At 41.2% G+C, this 22,747-nt stretch overlaps 1 non-coding gene across 1 annotated transcript; it reads right to left on the reverse strand.

Moving 5' to 3' along the window:
• Positions 1–7,542: 7,542 nt before the first annotated feature.
• LOC132541025 (U6 spliceosomal RNA) lies at positions 7,543–7,648 on the reverse strand. The gene has a single exon (XR_009552220.1). It is a non-coding gene; the product is annotated as a U6 spliceosomal RNA (small nuclear RNA).
• Positions 7,649–22,747: the final 15,099 nt, after the last annotated feature.

Genomic DNA, 22,747 nt, shown 5'->3' on the forward strand with positions numbered 1-22,747 from the left:
TATTACCTACCCTTTTTATTTATCACTGAATTGATTTGCTATTATTGTGTCTTAGCAGGATTGCTTATTCATAAAAAAAGAAACTGCTATATATTCCATATCCTAATACTTTGAAGACCTGTGACATATTAGCTTGTAGATCTCCTATCAAGTCCACGTTCCTGACAAAGAATGTTCTCACTTGGAACTGGTCTTTGAATTGAGGTGGCAGTGTATTACAGAGGTTCTGTGCTCAGCTAGGTGTCAGGAAGACTTCACAAATGAGCCATGGCCTCTGGTCACTATTCAATTAACACTCACAACTGCTCAGCTCTGGTTTATGGTGGTGCCGGGAATTGAACCTGGAACATTGGAGCTTCAGGCATACTAACACTGTGCTCTTCACACATTGAGTTATTCCCTCCAGTCCTGTTTTTTTCTTTAAGATTTCTAAAAAGTTCTTTCTTCTCCTCCTCCTTCTCATTCTCCTCCCCCACTTCCTTCTGTTTTTTGTTCTCTGAACTTCTGGATCTGTGGTTCATGTCAGTCATCAGGGCTTTAATGCTCTCAGCCAGTGTGACTTCAGATATGCCCTCTCCTCTCTCTCTCCTTCAGGCCCTCCAGGAACTCCTTTGAAATTGTCCAGGAGCTGAGTGGTGGTGCACATGTTACAATGCACAAGGACCCAGGTTCCAGCCCCCAGTCCCCAGTCCCCACCTGCAGGGGGAAGGCTTCACAATTGGTGAAGCAGGGCTGCAGGTGTCTCTCTGTCTCTCTCCCTCTCTATCTTCCTCCTTAATCTAAATTTTTGGCTGTCTCTATCCAGTACATAAATAAAAAGATAATAAAAATAAGAATATTACTCTAAAAAAAAAAAAGAAAGAAAATTTCCCAAAGTTCTGGTATATTCTGTCACTCTGTTTATTGTTTCTTTTCTTTTCACGTTTCAATCTGGAAAGTTTTATTATTTATTTTTAATCTTGTTTTTAACCAGAGTACTGCTCAGGTCTGGCTTCTGGTGTTGCACAGTACTGAACGTGGAACTTCAGAGCCAGAGGCATGAAAGTCTTTTGCATAACCATTATACAGTCTCCCTGCCCCTATTTTTAAAATCTATTTATAAGTAAGAAAGAAGAAGAAGAAGAGAGAGAAATAGTCACTCTAGCAAATGCAGTGCCAGGGATTAAACTCAGAACTTCTTGTATGAAAGTCCAACACTTTATCCACTATGCCATACAGTGTGGGAAGTTCTTGCTACTCTCACTGGCTTTCTCCCTGACCATGCCCAGTCTACTGATGTGTCATTCAGAAGCATCCTTCATCTTTCTGACAGTATTCTTGTTTTCCAGAACTTCCTTCCGAATCTTAGAGTTTCCCTCTCTCTCTGCTCATATCCCCATCTGTTCTTATAGATTGATCACTTTTCCTACTAGAGCACTTACTTAGCCTATTGATCACAGTTATTTTAGTTGATTTTCTATGAAGTGAGCAGAGCACTACTGCTCCATCATTCATGGTGCTGGGGGCCTAACCTCTGGTCTCAAAGCATGTGTTCTACTGCTACTCCAGCTCCCTGGGCTTTGTTGTAGTAATTTTAGATTCTGATAATTCTAGCATTGGTGTCACTATCTGCATTAGGTTTTGATCATTGCTTTGTCTCTATAGGCTGTGTGGGGCTTTGTTTCTTTTATCTGACTTTTTGGTATACCAGGTATTTCTTTTTCTTTTTTCTTTTTTTTTTTCTTTTTCTTTTCTTTTCTTTTTCTTTCTTTTTTTTTTACCAGAGCACTAATCAGCTCTAGTTTATAGTGGTGGGGGATTGAACCTGGAACTTCTGAGCCTCAGGCATGAAAGTCTCTTTGCATAACCATTATGCTATCTACCCCCATCCATGTCCTTTTTTTTGCTGAAAGTGACCCAGGTTGTACCAGATAAAAGGAACTGAGGTATACAGCACTTTAGTGGGAAGATGTATGTGGACCTGCTCAGTGGTGTAGTGTCTGCCATAACTGTAGGTGCAGAAGCCTCAGTCCCCCAATGTCTTTTATGTCTCTTTCTCCACTCTGGGCTTCCTTGTGTGCCTTCTTGTTGTCCATAGAGCCTGAGTCCAGCAATTCCTCAGTAAATCACCACAGCTACTAGCTGGGCCAGCTGGGCAGTGTGTGCTGGTCTTCCCTGCAATGCCAGTCTTCCTATAAGCACTGCTTCAGGGCTAGAGTTTTTCCCACTGCCTCCCACTTCCTTCTCTTGCTGCAGCAGTTCCAAGAAGATCCTCAGAAATTCTGGTCCCTGCTGATTATCTTTGCTCCTGTCTTCTTCCTCAGGTGAGACATGGAGGCTGCAGGGAAAGTGTAATTCCTCCTCCAGGTGGGATACAGCTCTGGCCAATCCTTTCCCCTACATAGCAGACTTTTTTTTTTTTTTTTAAGAATTTACTTATTCATGAGAAATATAGCAGGAGAGAAAGAACCGGAGATCACTCAGGTACATGTGCTGCCAGGGATTAAACTCAGGATCTCCTGGTTGCTTTATCCAATGTGCCACCTCTCAGACCACCGTAGCAGACTTTTGTGATGGAAGGTTCTGGATGTGTTTCACCAAGATTGCTCTGTCCTATCTGCCAGACATGCCAAGAGGGTCTGCTAAAGGGGTGGGTGGAGGAGGGGGAAGAGAAGAGAAGGGGAGGTCTTGGAAATAGTATAGTTGTTGTACAGAGGGCTTGCTTGTACGAGGTCCCAGGTTCAATCTCTGTCACTACCAATAGAAAAAGGAAAGAAAAGAAAAATTTGCCTGAACACATTGCTGTCTTCACTTCCAATACATCCCAAAGCTATTTATTTATTTATTTATTGCCTTTATTTATTTATTTATTTATTTATTTATTTATTTATTGATATTGGGTTATCACTGAGGCTCAGTGCCAGCACCATGAATCCACTGCTCCTGGAGGCCATTAGTCCCATTTTTTATTGCCCTTTACGTGGTTGTTATTGTTCTTATAGTTGTTGTTGGATAAGACAGAGAGAAATGGAGAGAGGAGGGGAAGACAGAGAGGGGGAGAGAAAGACAGACACCTGCAGACCTGCTTCACCACTTGCAAAGCAACCCCCTTGTAGGTGGAGAGCTGGGGGCTCGAACCCGGATCCTACACCGGTCCTTGCACTCTGCACCATGTGCACTTAACTCACTGCACTTACCACCCAGCCCCCACACCCGAGAGCTCTTAAAGCTGCCTGTGCTCTGGGAAATTACTCCAAGCAAGATCTGTTTCTTTGAATTTTGCCCCAGATTATGCAAATGCACTACAGTTTAAGTGTTACACTAATTTGGGGAGAGGATGTGGTCAATAGTGGAGCCAATTGCTAAAATTAAAAAGTATTAAAAGCCTGAAAAGGGAGAGTTGTTCACACGTATCCATAAACTAGGGCAAAATATATACCTGAAAGCAAAAGTACACAATAGTCTGCAGTGAGTAACCCCCAACACTTCAGCTGCACTTTTCCAGCCGTTAGGTCCATATTTGTTCAACAATTTGTCTGGCTTTGTATGCTAACTCTCTTTTCAGCCACCAGGTTCCAGATGCCAGCAGGATGCCGACAAGATTTCCCTGGACAGACGACCCCACCAATGTGTCCTGGAGCTCTGCTTCCCCGGAGGCCCACCCTACTAGGAAAAAAGAGAGGCAGACTGGGAGTATGGATCGACCAGGCAATGGCCATGTTCAGCGGGGAAGCAATTACAGAAGCCAGACCTTCCACCTTCTGCAACCCACAACGACCCTGGGTCCATGCTCCCAGAAGGATAGAGAATGGGAAAGCTATCGGGGGAGGGGGTGGGATATGGAGATCGGGGGTGGTGGGAATTGTGTGGTGTTGTACCCCTCCTATCCTACGGTTTTGTTAATGTCTCCTTTTTAAAATAAATAAATAAATAATTTTAAAAAAAAGAAAGACTGTTTGGTATTCAGTTTGCCTAGCTATATTTATAGTGTGCCTTTTGTTTGTTTCAATAAACTCAAGACCTCACACATGTGCAATACCACTGAGCAGCCTCCGAGTCCCAACTTTTTTCATTATTTAGAGAGAAAAAGAAGATAAAAAGTAGGGGGTCAGGCAGTAGCGGAGCGGGGTAAGCGCAGGTGGCGCAAAGCGCAAGGACCCGCATAAAGATCTCGGTTTAAGGCCCCCGCTCCCCACCTGCAGGGGTGTCGCTTCACAAGTCCTGAAGCAGGTCTGCAGGTGTCTGTCTTTCTCTCCCTCTCTCTGTCTTCCCCTCCTCTCTCCTTTTCTCTCTGTCCTATCTAACAACGACAACATCAACAATAGCAATAACTACAACAACAATAAAAAAACAACAAGGGCAACAAAAAAGGAAAATAAATTTTTGAAAAAGCAAATTAAAAAAAAATAAAGTGTTTTTAAAAAGTAGAGGGAGGAAGAGTAGTGGCTTACCTGGTAGAGTGCCCATGTTACCATGTGTAAGGACCTAGGTTCAAACCCCCAGTCCTCATTTTTAGGGGGAAAGCTTCACAAGTGGTGAAGCAGTGCTGCAGGTCCCCCCCACTTCTCTCTTGGTTTCTTTCTATCTCTCTCTCTCTCTCTTTTTTTTTTTTTTACCAGAGCACTGTTCAGCTCTGGCTTATGGTGGTGCAAGCGATTGAACCTGGGACTTTGGAGCCTCAGGCATAAGAGACTGTTTGCCTAACCACTATGCTATATAGCCCCGCCCATTTCTTTCTATCTCTATCCAAATAAATAAATATATATTTATACTATTAATTAATTAATCTATTTATTTATTTTGGCTCCAGGGTTATTGCTGGAGCTCGGTGCTTGCACTACGAATCCACTGCTCCTAGAGGCCATTTTTCCCATTTTGTTGCCCTTATTGTTATTGTTGTTATTATTGTTATTGTTGTCATTGCTGTTGCTGTTGTCAGATAGGACAAAGAGAAATTGAGAGAGGAGGGGAAGACAGAGAGGGGGAGAGAGAGAGACACCTGAGGACCTGCTTCACCACTCATGAAGCAACTCCCCTGCAGGTGGGAAGACGGGGGCTCGAACCAGGATCCTTGCTGCAGGTCCTTGCACTTCATGCCATGTTCACTTAACCAGCTGCTCTTCCGCCCGGCCCCCATAAATAAATATTTTAAAAGTGGAGAGCAGGAGAAGCAGACACAAAGAAAGAAGAAGATACCGCAACACTGCCGCACCATGCACACAGCTCTTCCTGGTGCTCCTATATGGTGCTGGGGCTCAAATCCAATGTCTCAAACGTGGTTAACATGTGCTGCACCGGGTAAACTCTCTCCCACCTCTAAAATGTTCTAGTTTCTTTTTGTCTTTCTTGTTTTTGTGTGGTGCGGGGGTAGAAGCCGGGCCTCTGATTTTCCCTTGTCCTGAGGATGACATGAATAACATCCATGTTCTTTGCAGGGTACACCTACAGCTAGAAGTCCTATTTCTTGTTCTATATATTTATTTTATATATTTAAATATTTATTTATTCCCTTTTGTTACCCTTGTTGTTTTATTGTAGTACTTATTATTTTTTTTAATATTTATTTCCAGGAGTCAGGCGGTAGCACAGCGGGTTAAGCACACGTGGCGAAAAGCACAAGGAACAGCGTAAGGATCCCGGTTGGAGCCGCCGGCTCCCCACCTGCATGGGAGTCACTTCATAAGTGGTGAAGCAGGTCTGCAAGTGTCTATCTTTCTCTCCCTCTCTGTCTTCCCCTCCTCTCTCCATTTCTCTCTGTCCTATCCAACAACGATGACATCAGTAGCAATAATAACTACAGCAATAAAACAACAAGGGCAAGAAAAGGAAATAAATATATATTTTTATATTTATTTATTTTTCCCTTTTGTTGCCCTTGTGTTGTTTTTTTTTACTGTAGTTCTTATTGTGGTTGTTACTGATGTCGTTGTTGCTGGATAGGACAGAGAGAAATGGAGAGAGGAGGGGAAGACAGAGGGGGAGAGAAAGATAGACACCTGCAGACCTGCTTCCCCGCCTGTGAAGCGACTCCCCTGCAGGTGGGGAGCCGGGGGCTCAAACCGGGATCCTTACGCCGGTCCTTGTGCTTTGGCCACCTGCTCTTCACCCGCTGCGCTACTGCTGGACTCCCTATTTATTATTTTTTTAATAATTTATTTATTTACTCATGAGAATGATAGGAGGAGAAAGAGAAAGAACCAGACATCATTCTGGTACATGTGCTCCCTGGGATTGAACTTGGGACTTCATGGTTGAGAATCCAATGCTTTATCCACTGTACCACCTCTGAACCACTCTTTTTATTTTATTTATTATTGGGTAGTCAGAGAGAATTGAGAGGGATGGGGAATATAAGGAGGGAAAGAGACAGAGACACACCTGCAGCCCTACTTCACTTGTGAAGCTTTTCCTCCTGCAGGTGTAGAACAGGTCCTGTAATGTGTGCACTTAACCAGGTGAGCCACCACCTAGCCCCAAAGAACTATTTTCTTTCTTTTTTTTAAATTTCTTTATTGGGGGATTAATGTTTTACAGTCGATAGTAAATACAGTAGTTTCTACATGGATAACATTTCTCAGTTTTCCACATAAAAATGCAACCCCCACTAGGTCCTCTGTCATCATTTTCCAGGACCTGTACTCTCCCCCCACCCACCCACCCCAAAGTCTTTTACTTTGGTGCAATACATCAACTCCAGTTCAGGTTCTACTTGTGTTTTCTTTTCTGATCTTGTTTTTCAACTTCTGCCTGAGAGTGAGATCATCCCATATTCATCCTTCTGTTTCTTCTTTTTTTTTTTTAAATCTTTATTGGGGGATTAATGTTTTACATTTGACAGTAAATATAATAGTTTCTATATAACATTTCTCAGTTTTCCACATAACAATGCAACCCTCACTAGGTCCTCTGTCATCCTCTTTGGACCTGTACTCTCCCTCCCACCCACCCCACAGTCTTTTACTTTGGTGCGATATACCAACTCCAGTTCAGATTGTACTTGTGTTTTCACTTCTGATCTTGTTTTTCAATTTCTGCCTGTGAGTGAGATCATCCCATATTCAACCTTTGTTGGTATGTTCCCTTCCCCCCCCCACCTCTGAGAAGAATTGGTTTGCCCCTTGCTAGTTTCCCTCAGCTTTCTCCCTGCCCCCTATGCTAAGGACAGGCAGAGTCCCAGCAGCAGCAGCAGAGAGAGGATAATGGAGAAAAGCACATGGTGTGGTGATTTGCCCATTCGTGAATAAAGATTAAACTGCGTTCTCAGCCCAGCCCTGTGTCTCTGTTCGTCTCTGTTACCCGCCCGTGAAGCCAGCCTGGATAAAACAACAAACCTTCTGTTTCTGACTTATTTCACTTACCATGATTTCTTCAATGTCCATTCAAGATCGGCTGAAAACGGTGAAGTCACCAGTTTTAATAGCTGAGTAGTATTCCATTGTGTATATATACCACAACTTGCTCAGCCACTCATCTGTTGCTGGACACCTGGGTTGCTTCCAGGTTTTGGCTATTACAAATTGTGCAGCTGTGAACATAGGTATACACAAGTCTTTTTTTTTTTTTTTAAATATGGAACGCTTCACGAATTTGCATGTCATCCTTGCGCAGGGGCCATGCTAATCTTCTCTGTATCGTTCCAATTTAATAATTTATTTCGTTATTGGGGAATTAATGCTTTACATTCAACAATAAATACAATAGTTTGTACATGCATAACATTCCCCAGATTCCCATTTAACAATACAACCCCCACTATGTCATTCATCATCTTTCATGGACCTGTATTCTTCCCACCCACCCAACCACCCCTGAGTCTTTTACTTTGGAGTAATACTCCAATTCCATTTCAGGTTCGACTTGTGTTTTCCTTTCTAATCTTGTTTTTCAACTTCGGCCTGAGAGTGAGATCATCCCAGATTCATCCTTCTGTTTCTGACTTATTTCACTCAACATGATTTTTCCAAGGTCCATCCAAGATCGACTGAAAACGGTGAAGTCACCATTTTTTACAGCGGAGTAGTATTCCATTGTGTATATATACCACAACTTGCTCAGCCACTCATCTGGTGTTGGACACCTGGGTTGTTTCCAGGTTTTGGCTATTACAGATTGTGCTGCCAAGAACATATGTGTACACAGATCTTTTTGGATGGATGTGTTGGGCTCCTTAGGATATATCCCCAGGAGGGGAATTGCAGGGTCATAGGGTAGGTCCATTTCTAGCCTTCTGAGAGTTCTCCAGACTGTTCTCCACAGAGGTTGGACCAATTGACATTCCCACCAGCAGTGCAGGAGGGTTCCTTTGACCCCACACCCTCTCCAGCATTTGCTGCTGTGACCTTTTCTGATGTGTGACATTCTCACAGGAGTGAAGTGATATCTCATTGTTGTCTTGATTTGCATTTCTCTGACAATCAGAGACTTGGAGCATTTTTTCATGTGTTTCTCAGCCTTTTGGATCTCTTCTGTGGTGAATATTCTGTCCAAGTCCTCCCCCCATTTTTGGATGGGGTTATTTGTTGCCTTGTTGTTGAGTCTGGCAAGCTCTTTATATATGTTGGTTATTAAACTCTTATCTGATATATGGCATGTAAAGATCTTCTCCCATTCTGTGAGGGGTCTCTTGGTTTGGGTAGTGGTTTCTTTTGCTGTGAAGAAGCTTTTTAATTTGATGTAGTCCCATAGGTTTTATACTTGCCTTAGTCTTCCTTGTAATTGGATTCGTTTCATTGAAAATGTCTTTAAAATTTATGCGGAAAAGAGTTCTGCCAATATTTTCCTCTAAGTATCTGATAGTTTCTGGTCTAACATCCAAGTCCTTGATCCACTTGGAATTTACTTTTGTATTTGGTGAAATACAGTGATTCAGTTTCATTCTTCTGCATGTTTCAACCCATTGTTTCCAACACCATTTGTTGAAGAGACTCTGCATTCCCCATGTAATAGTCTGGGCCCCTTTGTCAAAGATTAGATGTCCATACGTGTGGGGGCTCATTTCTGGGCTCTCAATTCTATTCCACTGGTCAGTGTGTCTGTTCATGTTCCAGTACCAAGCAGTTTTGATGACAATGGCCCTATAATACAGTTTGAGATCTGGGAGTGTGATGCCTCCGGTTCTGTTCTTTTTTCTCAAGATTGTATTGGCAATTCTAGGTATTTTCTGGTTCCAGATAAACATTTGTAGCATTTGTTCTATTCTCCTAAAATATGTGCTTGGGATCTTGATGGGGATAGCATTAAATTTGTAAATGGCTCTGGGTAGTATATTCATTTTGATTATGTTAATTCTTCCAACCCATGAACATGGACTATCTTCCCACTTCTTTGTGTATTTTTAAATTTCCTTGAGTAGTGACTCATAATTTTCAATATACAAGTCTTTCACTTCTTTGGTTAGGTTTACTCCTAGATATTTTATTGTTTTTGTTGCTATAGAAAAAGGAACTGATTTCTGGATTTCAATTTCTTCTAACTTAGTGTTTGCATAGAGGAATGCCATTCACTTTTGAATGTTAATTTTATAGCCTGACACCTTACTGTATTGCCTGATGATTTCCAAAAGCGTCTTGCTGGATTCCTGAGGTTTTTCCATGTATACTATCATGTCAGCTGCAAATAAGGAGAGTTTGACTTCTTCTCTTCCAATCTGTATCCCTTGAATTCCTTGCTCCTGCCTGATTGCTATGGCAAGAACTTCCAACACTATGTTGAATAGTAATGGTGATAGTGGGCAGCCCTGTCTAGTACCTGATCTGAGGGGAAATGCTTCCAGTTTTTCACCATTGAGTATGATGTTGGCTGTAGGTTTGCTATATATAGACTCCACTATCTTGAGGAATTTTCCATCTATTCCCATTTTTTGTAGTGTTTTGATCATAAAGGGATGTTGTATTTTGTCAAAGGCTTTCTCTGCATCTATTGATATGACCATGTGGTTTTTGGTCTTGCTTTTGTTGATGTGGTGGATCACATTGATTGATTTACGTATATTAAACCAACCTTGCATGCCTGGGATAAACCCCACTTGGTCATGATGAACAATCTTTTTGATATACTGCTGTATCTGGTTGGCTAGAATTTTGTTCAATATTTTGGCTTCTATGTTCATCAGAGATATTGGTGTGTAGTTTTCTTTTTTGGTTGTGTCCCTGTCTGCTTTTGGTATCAGGGTGATGTTGGCTTCATAGAAGCTGGCAGGGAGTATTCCAGTGTCTTCAATCTTCTGGAAGACTTCTAAAAGTAGAGGTATTAGTTCTTCTCTGAAAGTTTTGTAGAATTCATTTGTAAAACCATCTGGTCCAGGACTTTTATTTTTGGGAAGATTTTTGATAACTGTTTCAATTTCATTAGCTGTATGGGCCTGTTCATGTTATCCACTTCCTCTTGACTTAGTTTTGGAAGTTGATAGGTATCTAGGAAATCATTCATTTCTTCCAGGTTCTCTAGCTTGTGGCATATAGTTGTTCATAGAAGCCTCGCATGATATATTGAATTTCTGCAGTGTCTGTTGTGATTTCTCCTCTTTCATTTACTATCCGATTTATTTGGGTCTTCTCCCTTTTTTGTTTTGTGAGTCTGGCTAAAGGTTTGTCGATTTTGTTTACTCTTTCGAAGAACCAACATTTACTTTCATTGATCTTTTGTATGGTTTTCCTATTCTCAATGTTATTTATTTCTGCCCTAACTTTAGTGATTTCTGTCCTTCTGGTTGCTTTAGGATTCCTTTGTTGTTCTTCTTCTAGGTCTTTAAGATGTGCAATCAGGCTATTTGTGCCTTTTCTTGTTTCCTAATGTGTGCATGTATAGCTATGAACTTCCCTCTTAGGACTGCTTTAGCTGTGTCCCAAATATTTTGATAGCTTGTGTCTTCATTTTCATTGAACTCTCAAAACATTTTGATTTCTTCCTTGATTTCCTCTTTGACCCAGAAGTTGTTAAGAAGTGTACTGTTGAGCTTCCACATTTTGGGACTGTTACTAATCTTTTGTTGATTGTTAAGTGTTAGTTTAATTCCACTGTGGTCTCAGAAGATGCTTGGTATGATTTCAATGCTCTTGAATTGGCTGATGCTGTCCTTGTGGCCTAACATATGGTCTATCCTTGAGAATGATCCATGTGGATTTGAGTAAAATGTGTATTCCAGCTTCTTGGGATGAATGACTCTGAAAATGTCCAATAGTTCTAGCTTATCTATCTCTTCATTTAGCTCCCTTATGTCTTTACTGATTTTCTTCCTGGATGATCTGTCAAGTTGAGAGAGTGGGGTGTTGAAGTCCCCTACTATGATTGTGTTACTGTTAATATATTGCTGTAGCTCTTTCAGTAAAAGTTTGATGTATTTAGATGGCTTCTCATTGGGTGCATAGATGTTAATAATTGTTAAGTCCTCTTGATTGACTGATCCTCTGAGCATTAAGTAGTGTCCATTCCTATCTTTTTTAATCTTATCTATTTTAAAGTCTATCATGTCAGATATGAGAATAGCTGTTCCTGCCCTTTTTGTGGGCCATTGGCTTGTATGATAGTTTTCCATCCTTTCACTTTAAGTCTGTGTTTGTCTTGTTGAGTTAGGTGGGTTTCCTGTAGACAACATATTGTTGGGTTGTGTTTTCTGATCCATCTTCCTACTCTGTGTCTTTTAATAGGTGAATTCAGGCCATTGACATTTATTGATATCGAAGATTGAAGATATTTTAACGCCATTCTTGTAGAGTTTTAGAGTGTTTTGATATATGTCCTATTTGTGGTGGTCTGGTTGTTTATAGGAGACCTTTCAGAACTTCTTTCAGGGCAGGCTTGGTGATGGTTGCTTCCTTCAACTGTTGCTTGTCTGAGAAGGTTTTGATGCTTCCATCTAGTCTGAATGACAGTCTAGCAGGATATAGTATTCTTGGCTGAAAGCCTTTCTCATTGAGCACTCGATAGATGTTTTGCCATTCTCTTCTGGCCTTTAGTGTTTGTATGGAGAAGTCTGCTGCTAATCTTATGGGTTTTTCTTTGTAGGTTGTTGTTGTGGTGGTCTGGTGTCAGGCTGCACCGCAGAGAAGAGAGCGGACGTCCAGAGCAAAGGGGTACACAAATCTTTATTATAGGATGGGGGGGGGTTGGTTCAGACCACGTGGAGCCAGCCAGCAATGGCCGACCACGGGGGGAGAGCAGGGAGCGAGACCTCAGAGAGGGAGATCTGAGAGCCCAGAGAGGGCGGGGGTGAGGGGGCTTTTTATTGGGCGACAACCAGAGGTGACGTGTAGGGCCAGGATTGGTTGAAGGGGGCATTGCTAGGGTTTCGCGCGGCATAGTAAAACCTGGGGGCGGAGACTGCATCAGAATAACTTCTCAGCAACATCTCCTCCTATCCCTTTATATCTAAATGGACACAGTAAAGAAAAATGGAATGGAGCCGGCTTAAATGTTTTAGAGGAATGCCATGCTCAGGTGGGAAGATGTAGGACTTTCTGTGGAGGATGGAAGGCTTAAATGGCTGCGAACCTTGTGAGATTTCTGTGTCCTCCTGTGCTCAACCCCTCTTTAGAGAGAGAGACTTACCTGGAGAGACTCATCTCATAGGTTTAAGCGCAGCCTGCTCAACCATCTCTTCACAATATCTCTACATCTTTTCTATCTTTCTATCTAGTAATTGCATAAGATGTACAAAGTCTGTAAAAGACTATCATGGGGCAGAAACCTTTTGGGCATAAGCCTAAATGATATAACAAAATAGGAAGGGACAAGTAGGGGAGTAGTAAAAGCCAGTGTGGGGTGAAGGGAAGGATTGGTGTGTAAAGGAACATTCCCTGCTTGGGTGGGGAAAGGGGCGAGGGTACATAATGAGGGGGAGGCGGGAGGCGTGACCCACCAAACAGAGGGGCTATTTGGCATTGTATAGTCCTCAAGGCAATAGTCTGTAAAGTCTATGAATTACTCAGGATCAGTCTATGAAAAACCAGCAGCGTGAAGGGAAATAAGCTGCTTCAAAATTGTGTAAAATGTACATAGGGTATGTCAGAAAGTCCGATACAAGTCTCAGTCCGAAGTAGATGGCTAGGGGAAGAATTGGCAGGGGATGCAATGCTGCATGAGGGAGGTCAGCCGCTGGAATGTTGCTTTTCTGTAGATAGCCAGCTGGAACTGCCAACACGTGACAGTAGGTGACTCTTTGATTTTCTCTTGCAGCCTTGAGGATCCTTTCTTTATCCTTATTCCTTTCCATTCTAAGTATGACATGTCTTGGTGTCTTTAGGTCTGGGTTAATTCTGTTTGGGACCCTCTGGGCTTCTTGAATCTTTATGACTTTGGTGTTGTCTAGACTAGAGAAATTTTCAGCTATTATGGCCTGGAGAATGCTTTCTTCCTCTCCTTCTCTTTCTTCCTCTGGTAAGCCAATAATGCGTATATTGTTTCTTTTGAAGTCATCCCATAGGACTCTGTTGTTGTTTTCAGCATCTCTTAATCTCTTTTTGAGATCTCTTACTTCTTTTTTAGTTGTCTCTAATTCATCCTCAATCTTGCTAATTCTGTTTTCAGCCTCATAGATTCTATTCTCTCTGCCCTCTACTGCTTTCTGGAGTTCATCTATTTTGTTGCCCTGCTCTGATACTGTTTTAGCTTGTTCAGGTAGTTGCCTTCTTAGCTCAGCGATTTCAGCTTTCAGCTCTCTAATAACCATGAGATAATTAGAATTTTCTTCCATATTCTCATTTGTTGTTCCTGCATTTCTGATTATAATTTTTTCAAATTCTTTACTCACTCCTGTTATTATTTCCTTAGCTAATGTTTGGATGTTGAACTTGTTGTTTTGTGCTTCACCCTCTGGAGGACTTTTAGCTGGACTCTTGTCCTGGTTCGATTCTCCAATATTTTTTCTTGTTGTTTTAACCATTTTATATATTATGTTATGAGTTCCCTTTATCAGTACTTTTCAAATTATTGATTACTATTGCCTGGATTGACTTGTGTCTAAGTAATTTAATTAAAGGGTTTACCGTGGTGGAAGTTAACAGTTTTTTCAATCCCTGAGTTGGAGCTCAGTGGTGTAAAAGCCTCTTTTTTTTTCTTCCCTGTAGGCTATGGGAGTCTGAGGGCTTTTAAACTATCAATAGGCTTCTTAGCTTAATCACTGACTCCTGACCAAGAGATAAAGCAGGGTGTGGCAGAGATAATCCAGTGGTTATGCAAAGAGACTTTCACAGCCCCTCAGCTATGCCACCGAGGTATAGGTCTTCTCCTGAGTTTCCCGGTTAGATCTCTGTCCCCTGGTGTCCCTCCCTGTTGCTGCTCCAGATTCTGAGGGTAGTAGCAATGGAGACTCAGAGTTGCACTTGGTGAGTCTCTGGGGAGTCCTTTCCTCCCTTCAGCTGTCCCCTTGTTGTGGAGCAGACTGGAGGTGGTGTCTCCACTGATAAACTGTTGAACTGTTAGCAGTCACTTAATCTCTCCTTAGGCCCCTCTCTCTTCTCTGTCACCAGCCACGCGTGTTTGTACTCACGGGTGATTTACTGGGTTCCTGTGGTCATTCTAGTCCTGTCTTGTTTCGGTCCTGGTGGTCTCCTTTGGTATTCCTAGTTGATCTGGGAGAGGAGAGGAGAGGAGAGGAGAGGAGAGGAGAGGAGAGGAGAGGAGAGGAGAGGAGAGCCACAAGTCTTTTTGGATGTGTGTGTTGGGTTCCTTAGGATATATCCCCAGGAGAAGAATTACAGGATCATAGGATAGGTCAAATTTTAGCCTTCTGAGAGTTCTCCACAGAGGTTGGACCAATTGACATTCCCACCAGTAATGCAGGAGGGTTCATTTGACCCCACAACCTCTCCAGCATTTGTTGTTGCTACCTTTCCTGACGAATGACATTCTTATAGGAGTGAAGTGATATCTCATTGTTGTTTTTATTTGCATTTCTCTGACAATCAAAGACTTGGAGCATTTTTAATACATTTTTAATCTTTTATAAAAATCTTTATTTGTTGGATAGAGACAGTCAGGAATTGAGAGTGAAGGGGGTGATAGAGAGAGATAGACAGAGAGACACCTGTAGCACTGCTTCACCACTTGTGAAGCTTTCCCCTTGCAGGTGGGGACCAGGGGCTCAAACCTGGGTCTTTGAGTACTGTAACATGTGCACTCAACCAGGTGCATTACCACCTGGCCCTGACTTGGAGCATTTTTTTATGTGTTTCTCAGCCTTTTGGATCTCTTCTGTGGTGAATATTCTGTCCAGGTCTTCCCCCCATTTTTGGATGGGGTCATTTGTTTTCTTGTTGTTTAGCTTGGTAAGCTTTTTATATATTATGGTTATTAGCCTCTTGTCTGATGTATGGCATGTAAAGATCTTCTCCCATTCTCTGAGGGGTCTCTTTGTTTGGGTATTGGCTTCTTTTGATGTGCAGAAGCTTTTTTTTTTTTTAAAGATTTTATTTATTTATGAGAAAGATAGGAGAAGAGAGAAAGAACCAGACATCACTCTGGCACATGTGCTGCCGGGGATCAAACTCAGGACCTCATGCTTGAGAGTCCAAAGCTTTACCACTGCGCCACCTCCTGGACCACGTAGAAGCTTTTTATTTTGATGTAGTCCCATAGGTTTATACTTGCTTTAGTCTTCTTTGTAATTGGATTTGTTTCATTGAAGATGTCTTTAAAATTTATGTGGAAAAGAGTTCTGCCAATATTTTCCTCTAAGTATCTGATAGTTTCTGGTCTAACACTCAAGTCCTTGATTTACTTGGAATTTACTTTTGTGTTTGGTGAAATATAGTAGTTCAGTTTCATTCTTCTGCATGTTTCAACCCATTTTTTCCAACACCATTTGTTGAAGATACTCCGTTTTCAGAGTCTGGGCACCTTTGTCAAAGATTACATGTCCATAGGTGTGGGGCCTCATTTCTGGCCTCTCAATTCTATTCCACTGGTCAGTGTGTCTATTCATGTTCCAGTACCAAGCAGTTTTGATGACAATGGCCCTATAATACAATTTGAGATCTGGGAGTGTGATGCCTCCAGTTCTGTTCTTTCTTCTCAAGATTGTTTTGGCAATTCTAGGTCTTTTCTGGTTCCAGATAAACATTTGTAGCATTTGTTCTATTCTCCTAAAATATGTGCTTGGGATCTTGATGGGGATAGCATTAAATTTGTAAATGGCTCTGGGTAGTATATTCATTTTGATTATGTTAATTCTTCCAACCCCTGAACATGGACTATCTTCCCACTTCTTTGTGTATTTTTAAATTTCCTTGAGTAGTGACTCATAATTTTCAGTATACAAGTCTTTCACTTCTTTGGTTAGGTTTATTCCTAGATATTTTATTGTTTGTGCTGCTATAGTAAAAGGAACTGATTTCTGGATTTCAATTTCTTCTAATTTAGTGTTTGCATAGAGGAATGCCACTCACTTTTGAATGTTAATTTTGTAGCCTGACACCTTACTGTATTGCCTGATGATTTCCAAAAGCCTCTTGATGGATTTCTGAGGTTGTTCTATGTATACTATCATGCCATCTGCAAATAAGGAGAGTTTGACTTCTTCTCTTCCAATCTGTATCCCTTGAATTCCTTGCTCCTGCCTGATTGCTATGGCAAGAACTTCCAACACTGTGTTCAATAGCAATGGTGATAATGGGCAGCCCTGTCTAGTACCTGATCTGAGGGGAAATGCTTCCAGTTTTTCACCATTGAGTATGATGTTGGCTGTAAGTTTGCTATATATAGACTGCACTATCGAGGAATTTTTCATCTACTACCATTTTTTGTAGTGTTTTGATCATAAAGGGGTGCTGTATTTTGTCAAAGGCTTTCTCTGCATCTATTGATATGACCATATGGTTTTTAGTCTTGCTTTTATTGATGTGGTGGATCACGTTGATTGATTTACGTGTATTAAGCCAAACTTGCATGCTTGGGATAAACCCCACTTGGTCATGATGAACAATCTTTTCAATATACTACTATATCTGGTTGGTTAGAATTTTGTTCAGTATTTTCGCACTATGTTATCAGAGATATTGGTCTGTAGTTTTCTTTTTTGGTTGTGTCCCTGTCTGCTTTTAGTATCAGAGTGATGTTGGCTTCATTGAAGCTGGAAGGGAGTATTCCTGTGTCTTCAATCTTCTGGAAGACTTTAAAAATAGAGATATTGGGAGTCGGGCGGTAGCACAGCTGGTTAAGCGCACATGGCGCAAAGCGCAAGGACTATCATAAGGATCCCGGGTAGAGCCCCCGGCTCCCAACCTGCAAGAGTGTCTCTTCACAGGCAGTGAAGCAGGTCTGTAGGTGTCTATCTCTCCCCCTCTCTGTTTTCCCCTCCTTTCTCCTCTCTGTCCTATCTTACAACAATGACATCAATAACAACAATGAAAAACAACAAAGGCAACAAAAGGGAAAATAAATAAATAAATATTTAAAAATTAAAAAAAAATAGCCTCCAGGAGCAGTGGATTCATAGTGCAGGCACTGAGCCCCAGCAATAACCCTGAAAGCAAATAAATAAATAAAATAGAGGTATTAACTCTTACTTGAAGGTTTTGTACAATTCATTTGTAAAACCATCTGGTCCAGGACTTTCATTCTTTTTTTTTAAGATTTTATTTATTTATTAATAAGAAATATAGGAGGAGAGAGAAACAACCAAGCATCACCCTGGGACATGTGTTGCTGGGGATTGAACTCAGGGCCTCAAGCTTGAGAGTCTAATGCTTTATCCATTGCGGCAACTCCCGGACCACAAACTTTTATTCTTGGGAAGGTTTTTGATAACTGTTTCAATTTCATTGGCTGTGATGGGCCTGTTCATAGTATCTAGTTCCTCTTTATCTGATTTTGGAAGTTCGCAGGTATCTAGGAAATCGTCCATTTCTTCCATGTTCTCTTGCTTGGTGGCATATAGTTGTTCATAGAAGCCTCACATAATATGTTGAATTTCTTCGGTGTCTGTTGCGACATATCCTCTTTCTTTTATGATCCGATTTATTTGGATCTTTTCCCTTTTTTTGTTTTGTGAGTCTGACTAAAGGTTTGTTGATTTTGTTCATTCTTTCGAAGAACCAACATGTACTTTCATTGATCTTTTGTATGGTTTTCTTATTTTCATTGTTACTGATTTCTGCCCTAACTTTAGTGATTTCTGTCCTGGTTCCTTTGTTCTTCTTCTAGGTGTTTAAGGTGTGTAATCAGGTTGTTTATTTGTACTTTTTCTTGTTTCCTAATGTATGCTTGTATGGCTATGAACTTTCCTCTCAGAACTACCTTAGGCGTGTCCCAAATATTTTGATACCTTGTGTCTTCATTTTCATTGAAATTTTGAAACATTTTGATTTCTTTATTTTTTTCTACTTTTGAAATATATATATATTTATTCCCTTTTGTTGCCCTTGTTGTATTATTGTTGTAGTTATTATTGTTGTCATCATTGTTGGACAGGACAGAGAGAAATAGAGAGATGAGGAGAAAGATAGACACCTGCAGATCTGCTTCAACACTTGTGAAGTGACTCCCCTGCAGGTGGGGAACCGGGGGCTCTAACCGGGATCCTTACGTTGGATTTCTTCCTTGATTTCCTCTTTGACCCAATAGTTGTTAAGTAGTGTACTGTTGAGCTTCCACATTTTGGGACTATTACTAATCTTTTGTTGATTGATAAGTGTTAGTTTAATTCCACTGTGTTCTGAGAAGATGCTTGGGATGATTGCAATGCTCTTGAATTTGCTGATGCTGTTTTTGTGGCCTAACATATGGTCTATGCTTGACAATGACCCATGTGGACTTGAGTAGAATGTGTATTCCAGTTTCTTGGGGTGAATGACTCTGAAAATGTCCAATAGTTCTAGTTTATCTATTTCCTCATTTAGCTCCTCATGTCTTTATTGATTTTCTGCCTGGATTTTCTGTCAAGTTCTGTCAAGTTGAGAGAGTGGGGTGTTGAAGTCCCCTACTATGACTGTGTTGCTGTTAATATATTGCTGTAGCTCTTTCAGTAGATGTTTGATGTATTTAGATGGCTTCTCGTTGAGTGCATAGATATTAATAATTGTTAAGTCCTTTTGACTGACTGATCCTCTGAGCATCCCTATCTTTTTAAATTTTATTTATTTTAAAGTCTATCATGTCAGATATAAGAATAGCTGTTCCTGCCTTTTTTGTGGGCCATTGGCTTGCATGATAGTTTTCCATCCTTTCACTTTGTCTGTGTTTGTCTTGTTGAGTTAGGTGGGTTTCCTGTAGACAGCATATTGTTGGGTTATGTTCTCTGATCCATCTTCCTATTCTGTGCCTTTTAATAGGTGAATTCAGGCCATTGACTTTTATTGATATCAAAGACTGAACATATTTTAATGCCATTCTTGTAGATTTTTAGAGTGTTCTGATATATGGCATATTCATGGTGGTCTGACTGTTTATAGGAGACCTTTCAGAATTTCTTTCAGAGAAGGCTTGGTGATAGTTGATTTTTTCAACTGTTGCTTGTCTGAGAAGGTTCTTATGCCTCCACCTAGTCTGAATGACAGTCTAGCAGGATACGGTAGTCTTGGTTGAAACCTTTTCTCACTGAGCACTCGATAGATATCTTGCCATTCTCTTCTGGTCTGTAGTGTTTGTGTGGAGAAGTCTGCTGCTAATCTTATGGGTTTTCCTTTGTAGGTGACTCTTTGTTTTTTCTCTTGCAGCCTTCAGGATCCTTTCTTTATCCTTATTCCTTTTCATTCTAAATAGGATGTATCTTGGTGTCTTTAAGTCTGGGTTAATTCTGTTTGGGACCCTCTGGGCTTCTTGAACCTTTATGTTTTTGATGTTGTCTAGACTACAGAAGTTGTCAGCTATTATATCCTGAAGAATGCTTTGTTCCCCTCCCTCTCTTTTTTCCTCTGGTAAGCCAATAATGCGTATGTTATTTTTTTCTTTATATTTATTTATTTTCTCTTTTGTTTCCCTTGTTGTTTTTTATTGTTGTAGTTTTTGTTGTTGTTATTGATGTCATTGTTTCTAGATAGGACAGAAAGAAATGGAGAGAGGAGAGGAAGACAGAGAGGGGAGAGAAAGATAGACACCTGCGGACCTGCTTCACTGCCTGTGAAGTGACTCCCCTGCAGGTGGGGAGCTGGGGGCTCATCATACCAGGATCTTTATGCTGGTCCTTGTGCTTCATGCCATGTGCATTTAACCTGCTGTGCTACACCCACTGTATGTTATTTCTTTTGAGGTCATCCCATAGGTCTCTTTTGTTGTTTTCAGTATCTCTTAATCTCTTTTGAGATCTCTGACTTCTTTTTTAGTTGTCTCTAATTCATCCTCAATCTTGCTAATTCTGTTTTCAGCCTCATTTATTCTATTCTCTCTCCCCTCTACTGTTTTCTGGAGTTCATCTATTTTGTTACTCTGTTCTGATATTGTTTGAGCTTTTTCAGCTAGTTGTGTTCTTAGCTCAGCTATTTCAGCTTTCAGCTCTCTAATGACCTTGAGATAATTAGTGTTTTCTTCCCTGGTCTCATTTGTTGTTTCTGCATTTCTGATGACAATTCTTTCAAACTCTTTACTCACTCCTGTGACCATTTCCTTAACTAGCGTTTTGATGTTGACCTCATTATTTTGTGCTTCAACCTTTGGGGGGCTTTTAGCTGGACTCTTGTCCTGGTTCATTTCTCCAATATTTCTTCTTGTTGGTTTAACCATTCTATATAGTATGTTATGAGGTCCCTCTCTCAGTACTTTTCAAATTACTGATCACTCTTGCCTGGATTGACCTGTGTCATTGTAAGGTACTTATAGAGTTCACATTTGTGGAAATTAACAGTTGTTTCAATATTATTTCAACCCCTGAGTCTTAGCTTTTCTGGGAAAAGCTTAACTTTGAGTATCAGTTCTGTTATTTGCTCAGAGTTTATGACCCTGGGCACATCAATGAAATCCTTCCCTTATTTGAATGTTATGACACAGCCATACCAACCATCTTAGGACTAGGAGAAAGGGAGATTTTTTTCCCCCGCAGTTGCTAAACCAGGACCATAGATGCCTGTCTGCCTCTGTAGTCTGATGTAAGGGAAATAAAGCTCCTTCACAGCAGCCTGAGAGACCAGGTTCTTGTTTGCTTGGGGGACAGAACTGTTCCTGATGGAGACCTGCTTCTCCAGGGCTCAACCTCCCTGTAGTGGTTGGAGATAATTAAGCAACTACCTTAGTGTGTTGGAGTGGAAATGGGTTGAGAAAAAAAAAAGTTCATGTGAAGTGTCTAAAAGAACTCCTAGGGAGTCGGGATGTAGCGCAGCGGGTTAAGCGCAGGTGGCGCAAAGCACAAGGGACCGGCACAAGGACCGGCATAAGGATCCCGGTTCAAACCCCGGCTCCCCACCTGCAGGGGAGTCGCTTCACAGGCGGTGAAGCAGGTCTGCAGGTGTTTATCTTTCTCTCCTCCTCTCTGTCTTCCCCTCCTCTCTCCATTTCTCTCTGTCCTATCCAACAACGACAACAACAATAATAACTACAACAATAAAACAACAAGGGCAACAAAAGGGAATAATATAAATAAAATAAAATATTTTTTTAAAAAATTAAAAAAAAAAGAACTCCTATATGACACCAAATAAAAGCCCCCCTCCCATGGGGCAGGGGTTCAGGTCCTGGAACATGATGACAGAGGAGGACCTAGAGGGGGTTGAATTGTTAGGTGGAAAACTGAAAAATGTTGCATATGTACAAACTACTGTATTTTACTATTGATTATAAACCATTAGTCTCCCCAATTAAAAAAAAAAAAAGAAAAAAATTTAAGTAAAGTAAAAGAACTCAGGGGCCAGACACTGGCACACCTGGTTAATTGCACATAATACTAAGTGCAAGGACCCATGCAAGGATCTGGGTTCAAGCCCTCAGCTCCACACCTTCAGGGAGGAAGCTTCTTAAGTGGCAAAGCAGGTCTTCAGTTCTCTCTCTCTCCCTCTCTTTCTCCCCTCTCAATTTCTCTCTGTCCTATCCAGTAAAAATGGGGGGGGGGGGAAATGGCCACTAGGGGCAATGGATTTGTAGTATCAGCACCAAGCCACAGTGATAACCCTGGAGGCAAAAATAAATAAAGCCAAACAAATTAACAAATTGCTGATTAATCATGAACCTAAAGGCTAGAATAGTTCAGATGATGAATTGGAGGGTCTCTGTTTTGTAGATAGTTAGTAAGCCTATTTTAGTTATATTCCAAAGGGCCCATGACTTTTTGTTGTTGTTGTTGTTATTGTTTGTTTTTCCCAGAGCCCCACATCTGATATGCAGGATGCAGGTGGACCGAAGTTATTGTCTGGGAGATGATGTCATGGCTGCAAAAGGGACCAGAAAGCTGGATGAGGGAAGAGAGTAGCTCCCAAATATGGGAAAAGTGTATAAATATTTTCAGCCACCAGATTCTAAATACTAACATGATGCCAACTAGACTTCCCTGGGCAAATGACCCCACCAATGTGTCCTGGAGCTCTGCTTCCCCAGAACCCCACCCCACTAGGGAAAGAGAGAGACAGGGTTGGGAGTTTGGATCCAACCTGCCAACACTCATGTTCAGCAGGGAAGCAACTACAGAAGCCAGATCTCCCACCTTCTGCATCCCATAATGACCCTGGGTCCATCCTCCCCAGAGGGATAAAGAATAGGAAAGCTATCAGGGGAGGGAATGGGAGACGGAGTTCTGGTGGTGGAAATTGTGTATTGTACCCCTCTTATCCTATGGTTTTTGTCAGTATTTCCTTTTTATAAATAAAAATTAAATGAATAGATAAATATAAAAATAAAGGAACTTAGATTCGGG

The sequence above is a fragment of the Erinaceus europaeus genome, chromosome 10 (genome assembly GCF_950295315.1).
Source record: "Erinaceus europaeus chromosome 10, mEriEur2.1, whole genome shotgun sequence".
Classification (NCBI taxonomy): Eukaryota; Metazoa; Chordata; class Mammalia; order Eulipotyphla; family Erinaceidae; genus Erinaceus; species Erinaceus europaeus.